Below are 10,552 nucleotides of genomic sequence, written 5' to 3'. Positions count from 1 at the left end.
ATCCATCTCTACGTTTGATTTTCATCGATTTGAAGCTAAACTCAAATTCTTATTTTTCTGGGTTTTTGTCATCGCCGTGCCACTGCCGCAATCCTTGTCTCCGGCAAGACTCATTGGCTCCGGCGAGCTCTCTAACCTTCTTTTGGTAATTTCCTTCTCACTATTTGATTATGAGATTACCCAGCCTTTGATTTCTTGTGTTCTAGCCCTGATCTTCTTCTTTTTTTTCTTCTTCTCTCTGCCGAGCCTCACCATGGGGTCAGACAGTGCAACAAGCTATGGAGACGTTTGGGAGTTTTGTTAAAGCAATTACGAGCTTCAGGGGCTAACAAGGGAATTGGAGGCAGAGATTAATAAGATGAAGAGAAGTAACTTGCCTGGTTTCTACGTTTAAGTCGCAGAGGTAGAGATTGACCTCTTCAACCTTTGATCTTTATTGTTTTGCGTTGTTGTTGTTGTTGTTGTTGTTGAGATGCTTCTTGTGTTCTTGTATGTCGATTTGGTTGGAATTAGGAGTAGTTTAGAGACATGATTTTGATCGGAGACCGATCGGAAGAGGAAGGGGTAAATCCACTGGTTTTTACCCTTTTACAGTTACCTTTTTACTGTTTTACCATGAGGTGAAATTACTAATTTGCCCTTTACAAGAAGTTACTGTTTGACTGTTTGACTTTTACTATTGAAAGTTTTATCCTAAGTTTCTTTTTTACTATTTATCAAGTGATTTTACGGTTTTACTTTTACCTATGGTAACTTAGTGAAAACCTGATTTATTCTAAAATGACAACGATTCATGTAACATTTAGTTACGACTTAAGTCATTTTCGATTCTCGCCCGGTTCGGGAATCGAGAATTACATTTAATTAGAAATGTGTTGGTAAATATAAAGTCGTCGATACAATTCTGAGTAGCTTTAATATTATTAAAGTATGTTTTTTATCGCTCGACATTTGAAGTTAGACTATTTTTGGGTTTTCTGAGATTTAGTTGATAATTGGTCAACATGGTCAATTCCTGGTCAACCCAGGAATACTTAGTGAATATAAAGTCAACCTTTGACTTTCCTGGTCAAACTAGGAATATTGAATCGAGTCGATACTCAGAAATTCGTATTGACTCTTTGATAAAATGGATTCAGAGTTGATGCAATGAGATCGTACAAAGCTGGAGCAACAATAGCAGCATACTTTGGAATTGGATGAACAACATGGATTCTTCACTTCAATCCAGGTAGAGTGAGCTAACCCCCTTTGTGTATTTCGTGCCCTTAAATTCATTGTCGATGCCTCAGTTGATTGATTAAAATGTTAAATGAAATGCAATATTACTTTAGAAATGCTAAAACCCGATGATAGACAGATACTTCATGAGTGAGTAGACCTGAGAGTGAATGGGGCCCGGTATTCCGGTAACCCCTCGGTGTCGATAACCGTAAATCTTCAGAGGGGCAATTCCCTGTTTATTCATGGATCCATACCTTACAGTATTATTAAGGGCATTCCATTAAATGGACACTCTCACTCTTTTGTTATTGCAACAAAGGAAATTGACCTTGACTTAATAGTTCTGCTACAAGTCGTTAGGATTGGTCACCACTGACTGGATATTATTGATGGCCATCATACATGTTTGCATTGATTTTCCTAAAAGATAACTTATCCCACAAGGTAGTCCACATAAATCCCCTCTTCAGCATGCATGACATAGCGTCTAGACGCACAGACTGTTGACTTGCAACTCCACTTTCACAAGCTGCACCCCTTCTTTGTAACTCAAAAGTCATGGAATCTGACTCAAGTGCTCTGTAATCATGGCTCCAACTAGCATTTTTCTTCAACAACTTCTCAATTCTAGGCCCTACTTTGCATTTCCAATTGGCAGTAGAGTTCTTCCTTTGGTTTATCCTCACCATTGTTGCAATCCTAAGGTCCTCAAAACATGGCAAAATGGGTTTTTTTTCTTGCGTTTAACGCACTCTTGTCCCATGACTCAGTGGTTATTAAGGAGAATGTCACACTTGAACTTGTCATTAAAGTGTGACCTAGACCAATGGGAAGTTGGCCTGTCAACACACCACTTCTATGCATTGTAAGAAGCCTTTGCAAATTCTCCATTGCCTTGTTGTACGGAGCTATAGTATTAGCCCTTGCCACTGCCCATAAAAGCTACTTCAATGCCAATCCGGTGTGGCCATCACCCTTGAAATTATTGTGCAAGTGCCTTACACAATGCCTATGCTCAGCGTAAGGGAACATGTCCTTGATTGCCTGGTCTAAACCTTTTTGCTTGTCAGAAATGAAGGCATAATGCACAGATGCCCAAATGTCTAAGTCCTCTCTCAGATTTGTAAGAAACCAAGTCCAGGAATCCCTATTTTTTGTTTCAACAATTGCCCAAAAAATAGTGTACATACCATTATTTCCATCAATACCAATAGCAGACAACAACTGCCCCTTGTGTACCCCCTTCAGATGACATCCATCCAGACCTATTATGGGTCGGCATCCTGCCTTCCAACCCTTCTTTAAAGCATCGAAGCAAATGTAAAATGTTTAAACACAACAACATCGCCATCTAACTTAGTCTAAGTCCAAATATAAGTTCATGGATTCATCTTCTTCAGCTCCCTTGCATAACTCTCTAACAAGTTGTATTGATCTTTATAAGTCCCTTGAGCTTTTAGCTTTGCCATTTTCCTAGCCTTGTAAGCCATTTGGTATCCAATATCCATCCTTCTATTAACAGCATTTTGAATTCCTTCCCTTGACCAATTTCCATCTGCCATAAATTGATCCATGTACTTTTCAGCAATAAATGGAGCATGGTAGTGATAAACCCTTCCCTTGATCGATGAACATTATGCTCTGGTTTGTAAACCTTGATCATTAATGAAGCAGTCTCTTCATCAAGTGAACTTGTGTAAAGCCAAAAGGGACATTTTGTTGACGTCCTGCATCTAACGAGAACCTCGTGCTTTGTGTTTCTTTCAAACCTCAGCTCTTTTCTTGTCAATACATCATGTTTTCGAACAACGTTTTAAAAAACCCACAGAGTTTGGAAACACCAATTTCGGATTACTCATGTCAGTCTTCGAGTTAAAATCTTCCAATTCATAAAATCTCTTTTTGCCTCCAACTCTAAATGACCCCAGATCTTCACCATTGCTATCAGAACCATGATAACTTGCAAAACCATCTGATCCATCAGATGCTCCATCTCTTATGTTGCCTCCATAACCATTTGATCAAACTCAACTACCAAACTAGGATCAACATCCACATGTCTTTCAAACTCAATTTCATCATCTTGATCAAATAACTCATAGTTACTATCAACAAAGCCATCGAAATCAGGATCATTAGAATTTGAAGTCTCAGAGCTCCAACAATCATTGGTGACAGGATGTGAGCTCTCTCCATTCCCTTTTGTTTGATACCTCCTTGGAATACTCTTCTTAGGTTTTCCAGCCTTCTTCTTTGGTGCCTCATCCACCTTTTACTTGCCTTTATCTTTTACAGAGTTGAAGGTTTGTCGTGAATGAACTTGAGAACCCTGAGTAGCAATAGGCTCTCTAATTGAAATCCCAACTGTTGGTCTCCAAAATCTTGCCTGCCTTCTCATATGATTATTTGACATGCTTCTGGGCCCATTACTTGCATCCACCCTTGTTCCATTGCTGTGAGTAACTCTAGGCCCAAAGCTTGCAAGAACTGGTCCACTTGGCACAACAGCCCTCTCGATAGGATGGTGTACCCCATCTGCTTCTTTTGGTTGTTCTCTAGTGGTGATAATGGCAAGTCATCAATGATATGCCCAGAGTAAAGTTGGTGGTCCACTTCATCATCATATACATACAACTCCCACTCTTGAAACTCTTTCCTTCCACTTACACAAACAATGTACACATCAAGTGTCCTTGTTGTACGGGGAGCAAACCACCATATCCATAACATCAAGATCTGTAACTACTGGTAGGTACCCACTTCCCTCTTCACTCCCAGGAATTAGATACCAATACGTGACAAGTGCATGAGTGTATCCCAAATCATGAGCCCATTGGTTAAACCATGTAACATAAAGTCTATCAAAAGATCGATCTCATCCACATACACAACTCCTTGACCACCTCTGTACTGTCTATTAACTCCCCATCACTGTAAAATCTCCCTCCGTGATGAATCCTCACGGTAAACAGATTTGGATATGTCAAACAAAAGAGGTTGTATGTTAGCTACTATAAATACACCAAAGAGCAAGTCAAAAAAAAATCACATCAAACATGATAAAAACTTCAATTCATTTTTCGGTTGTCATTAAGACTTCTATTAATTGTGCCAGGTCTTTTCACCGATTTAGGTTGGTGAACAAATTCATTAACTTCAATACCAGTTCACAGCCACGAAATAAAAATCTTAATCACATGTATATTTAATTCTCAACAAATTTTCTATTTAATATCACCGACAATAGAGTTTTTCTTTTATCAAATTTGAGATGACGACAAAAGGAAAATACATAAATAAACAGTAACTACAAATCCTAAAAAGACTAAGATAAACAAACAAATATGTTGGACCACAGTCAAGACATGATTTGCATGAAAACAACCAACAATAATGAGATATATAAATGGGAAGGAATATTTTATATGATACCTCCAAATCCAGCAGGATCTCCATCCAACCTAAAATATCTCCAGTAGGTTGCCATATGCTCCTACAGTTTCGGGTTAAGAGGGGTAAAGGAACAATGGTAAGTTTCGTATTTTCTCTGCCTTATCTGTTCTAGTAGATCTTACAAATATGAGATCTACTTTTTACAAAGTTGTGGTTGTTGTTAGGATAAGGCTGAGAGAAATGAATTGTTATAAGAGTCTTTATCGTTATATAGGGTACCAATTAGGTTTGAGGGCAAGGGTTTTCTGTAAAAAACCGATTATATAATTCTTTAAATTCATAATGGCACACCCTTTAACGGGGTGAGTAATGTCTTGTACTTATTTGGGGTCGGGACTAATATATGATGTACCTAATTTTTTTTTAATGTGGTGTATATATGTTAGTAGTAAATCAAAGTTCATGTACTATTCATAATTTTTTCCTTGTTATTTCGATCCAAAAAAGACTCGCTTTGGGGTTATATATATAGTTGAGGATCAGGTGGCTGGGTCGGGTCTAAAAGCAGATGTGGGCTTTGGGCTGATGTTTCTTTTTGGGTTACTATCATATATTTTACTTTCTTCATCCCATAATAATATTTAATTTTTACCTTTATTATATTTTAAAATTATGTAAAATTGCACAATTAAGAGAAGAACAAATTTCACTATCGGTACCTCAACTTTTGTGGCAATTTCAATGTAGTACCAAAACTTATAATTCGCTATAAATGTAGTAACTCAATTATGAATTATTATATTTTTCTACGGCTCCGTTTCTTCGGTCACGTGCAGGACATGTCACCACAAAAAAAATTTCAACATCAATACCCAAATTCTTGTGGCAAGGTCAATATAATACCCCAACTCTGAGTTGTACCAATGTAATACCCAAACTCGTTTTTCTTTATCAACGAGGGCTCTGAAGCCAATTTCTATCATAGCTCCGTCTTTTGGGTCACGTAACATAACCTTTTGTCTCTTCCCTTTCATTCTCCTTCTCCTTCACTTTCACTCGTTCCACACTTTTATTTCTGAGCTCAGATTTCAAGGCAAAGCAACACTATGGGTTGTGTTTCTTCTAATCTCTTCAACCACGACGACAACTTCTCCTATCTCGACAACTCCGCCTTGAGCCACCACATCGTCTCCCTCACCTCCTTCACCCATGACTTTCTCTCCCTCCAGCTATGACATTTGAGGTGTGCACTACCAGAAATAATGACTTAGACGACGATAACATTTTGTCACCTAAAACTCTATTATTGTCGTCTTAAGTCATTAGGCGACAAAAATGTTGTCATCTAAGTTCCGTCAACTTAGCGCTGTCACTCAAGTACTTAGATGACAACATTTTGTCTTTCGTCACCTAAGTACAACGTAAGACGACAAAATTACTCTTGTCGCCTGATAAATAAAACGACAAATGTAAATAGTTAAACGACGAATATAATTCGTCGCCTTAGTTAATGAATTTTATTAATATCTGAATTTAATTGTTATATGAATGATTTTGTTTTTTTTCTATTATTGCTTTATACTGTTTTTTAAATATTAATTAGTAAATATTAATATGTGGTTAATCAAATTATTTGGTACATTAATTAAGTTTCATTAGTCTTAATTGCCTTAATCAACCGCCACCTAAACTGTCACAACTCACCACCACATCGACTTCCCACCATTGAAACCATTACTACCACCACCGCGCCACCACCACAACCAAGCAATGGCAAAACGGCCTACTGCCTCCCTCCCCTTCTTCTTCAAAATCCTAAAACGACCACCATTTACACAGCGGAGCTCACACTAGATTACCAACACCACCACTAACTATCCAAGCTCGACGATAACCTAGATCCCAAATACACCAATTAATTTTAGAGCCACCAAAAGCCCATCCAAAACCCCAAGTTTTTGAAACTCCTTGATTCCTTACCTGGGTATTAGGATTAGTCGATGAATACGATGAGTGGGGCGATGAATGGTGACAAATATGTGTTGATTGTGGCGGTGCCGGAAGCTCTTGATTCGGAATAGTGGGTTTTGGGATCTAAATGGAGAAAAGATTGGGAAAGAAGGAGGAAGAAGAGGAGATCTGTGTGTTTCTGTGATTATAATGGAGGAGTAAAGAAGAGAGGAGATTAATGAGATAGATCTAGTTTATGTCAATTATAATGGAGGAGGAAGGAGATGGAATTTGGTTGTATGGGTGAGTATGGAACGTTAGATTTGGGATCATCCAACGGCTTACATTATTGATCCACACCATGTCTTTTAATTGGAGAGCAATCTGCACCTTTGTTTTATTTTATTTTTCGATTAAAAGACCTTTATTTGATTTCTACACTAAGATTTCAGTTTCATTTTGTTTTCATATATTCTGATCGATTGGGGAAAGCAGGGACTTCACGTATAATGAATATAGTATATATGTATGTATATATATATCCAATTACTACGACTATTTTCAAAATTTCCTACCTTATATATGTGTTTAAATATACTAAATTGAATACTAACGGAAAGAAATAAAATTGACATTCTTAATATATCCAAATGTCTAAATCAGTGTTAGTGGGAAAGCAATAAAATGTTCCGAAATAATAACGCTATACGTCAATCAAATACATTTACAATGTAAATTTCCTTATTAATTGATGCATATGTAGGATTTTCTTTTAATAGCCTTAAATTTAAGAATTAATAGAAATAGTCTTTTTTATAGGGGATATGGATATGAGATTAATCTTAAATTTAAAAGTTTACCGTATAAATTTATCATAATTTATCTTAATTTTCTTTGAACATCAATGGAATAAAATAACGGCAGGGACTTCACATTTAATGAATATACTATGTATATATATATATATATATCCAATTACTATGACTATTTGCAAAATTTTCTAACTTATATATGTGTTTAAATATGCTAAATCGAATACTAATGGAAAGATATAAAATTGACCTTCTTAATATATAAAAATATCTAAATCAGTGTTAATGGGAATGCAATAAAATGTTCCCTAATAATACTCTATAGGTATCTATCAAATACATTTATAACGTAAATTTCCTTATCAATTGATGCATATTTAGGATTTTCTATTAATAGCCTTAAATTTAAGAAGTAATAGAAATAGTCTTTTTTTATAGGGGATATGGATCTGAGATTAATCTTAAATTTCAAAATTTACCATATAAATTTATCATACTTTATCTTAATTGTCTTTGAACATCAATGGAATGCAATAATATGTTCCCTATTACATTTTGTGTCACTTTTGTTTTCTTTTCAATATATATTTAAATTTTGTTTCGTCATCTAAACTACAATTTTCGTGACTTTAGTGAACACTTAAACAACGAAATGTTATTTCGTCATCCAAGCTCTAACTTAGGTGACAAATTTATGATTTGTCATCTAAGTACTCACTATGATGACTAAAAAATGTGTTTGTCGTCTAAATTGGCACTAAGACGACAAAACAATTACTTAAGTGATAAAAATTTATTTCGTTGTCTTTGTTCGACTTAGGCGACAAAATTTTTTTGGTGTTGTCAGCTAAGTGCTTATTTCTGGTAGTGGTGTAATGTGGTGCAGTCAGCGGTTGAGAATCTCAGAGTGAAGGTCTACGAGCATGACGTGTCGATGGATTGGGGGTTCCGAGAAGAGATGGAGGAGCTCGAAGATGGTGTTGATGGTAAATGAGGAGTCGGTAGGGATGAGAGGAGGTGGAGGAGGAGGATGCCGCATCGTGGTGGTGAGGTGTCTGGAGTGTAATGAGATGGGTTGGTGTTTTGCCCAATTTGTAAGTTGTTTCTGAATTCTAGATATTTACAATAAGAGATTTTTATTTGGGGCCTTAGAACGCACATAGGGTTATTTAGGTAAATACCATTTTTATTTTTACCCATAAGACGGAGCCGTGACAAAAATTGGCCTCAGACCCCTCGTTGATAGTGAAAAACGAGTTTAAGTACTACATTGGTACAACTCAGAGTTGATGTACTACATTGACCTTAGCACAAGAGTTTGGGTACCAATGTTGAATTTTTTTTGTCATGTGTCCCGAAACGGAGCCGTAACGGAAATTGGGCTCAGACCCTTCGTTAATAGCCGTTGTATGAGAGGCCTTAGCAAACTAGTCGTTCTGGGTGTGGTGGACGATTAGCCCTAGTTGTACAATTCAAAGTTGGGGTACCGATGGTGAAATTTTTTCTTTTAAAAATTTATAAACATTCCACGATTTCCACCACACCCATCGGGTGTGTGTTTATTCTAGTATTAGCCTCGTACCCGTGCGATGCACGTATTTTCCTAGCTTTGTTTGAAGTGTTTTCTTAAAAGGTATGGTAATCATTTCTGTAATTATGTTTACTATGAAGGACAGTATTGGTAAAACAACTTATGGTATGGTAATGTGATTTGATTGTAAATCTTCTTTTAATTGGCTTATTTATGTTCGGTAATCTTTACATTGTTTATGTATCTTGCTACTATTTTATCCGGTGGAACTCGGTTAGAGTTAAAGTGGCCAATGATCTTTAGTTGTTTTGTGCTTCCCTTACTTAATCCCTGTTTTTTTTTTTTTTGCAGTGGACCTAAGTGTATTGTTAATCTGTCGAATTAAGACTGCTTGGAGTAGTGGTGGCTGGTTGCTTGGTGAGTTGTTCTATTTTTAGCTACATGTTGTGTCCCATTGTTAATTTTTTAATCAAGTTATTATTCAATGTTAGACAATATTGTTTGGCCCTTGCTGAGGTGCATGGCTTAAGATTTTATGAAGGGGATTCAATTTAAGATCATTATCATGTGGTGGTGACTGTAAAATAAAGTTGAGTTAAAAAATGTTTATATATATATATATATATGATGGGGATTAGAGTTATAATTCATAAATCTTTGATCAAGTTAAATTTTATGATAATAAATAGGATAGATATATGTGAGTATCGGTTAGAGACAAAACTGATCAATGGTTTATATGAGCAGCTCTATATGATGGATGAGTTATCTTTTTCTGTGTGGGCATCAAGAATGCCTCAGACCTTGAGATTTGAGACACTACAGACATGAGGTGAGGTTTTGGAGTAGGAGTTAAGAAGGTTACTGGTTTTGAACTCATTTACCCATAACACTTGAGGTGAGTTGAAACAATTACCCCACCTAAAACAAATGTTCCTTTTAGAAATTTGAGGTGAGCTCCTTCTACTGTTTTTTCCTAAAACCCTTTAGAAATTTGAGGTGAGACTGTAGAGCTAAACCCTTTAGAAGGAGTTTTCCCTCTTTAGAAAAAAGAGATAAAAATTACTTTTACATTTAATCAGTCACTGTGCATGTTGTGTGAATAAATGTATTATCTTACATTGGAAAAGAAAAGGTGGAGTAAAGTCAGATATATGTTCCTATGTATTAGATGGTGCTTTTGTATATATGGAGTTGCATAACAATTACAATTGCACTTTTGAAATATGACAATAAGATCATCTGATGTCAAGTGGCTTATCAATGCAACATAAATTAAAATGTTTAGCACACTCTTAGTGTGAAAACAACTATATATGTTGTATCCATACAGTGATTGTATAACTTGATGATGTTTGTTAGTTACTATAATTTTGTTCGTTTGTTATTTAGTGTTATTACTGGTTCCATTCTTATTGGGATTCATATATCTTTGTGGTTCCTGGAAAGCCTCTGAATTGTGCAAGATGAAGTGACCTCTTTGAATCCAATACATTATTGAAATCAAAAGGTTTCTTGATTATTTTATATCAATGGTTCCTTTGTAGCTAAATTCAGTGTAAAAGATCAGATGTATGCAAAGCCTCTAGGTCTGTGAACCTGCAGTGGACAAATTGGAACTGCACTTATTGAAACTCAGTAA

General features: G+C 36.1%; 1 long non-coding RNA gene across 1 annotated transcript; it reads left to right on the top strand.

The window, feature by feature from the left end:
* The first annotated feature begins 254 nt into the window (after positions 1-254).
* Positions 255-10,552, top strand: LOC126789020 (uncharacterized). The gene is made up of 4 exons (XR_007671465.1): positions 255-403; positions 1,140-1,231; positions 9,262-9,327; positions 9,658-10,552. It is a non-coding gene; the product is annotated as an uncharacterized LOC126789020 (long non-coding RNA).

Source organism: Argentina anserina, chromosome 3 (genome assembly GCF_933775445.1).
Source record: "Argentina anserina chromosome 3, drPotAnse1.1, whole genome shotgun sequence".
Taxonomy (NCBI): domain Eukaryota; kingdom Viridiplantae; phylum Streptophyta; class Magnoliopsida; order Rosales; family Rosaceae; genus Argentina; species Argentina anserina.
This window is presented reverse-complemented; position numbering and strand designations above follow the sequence as displayed.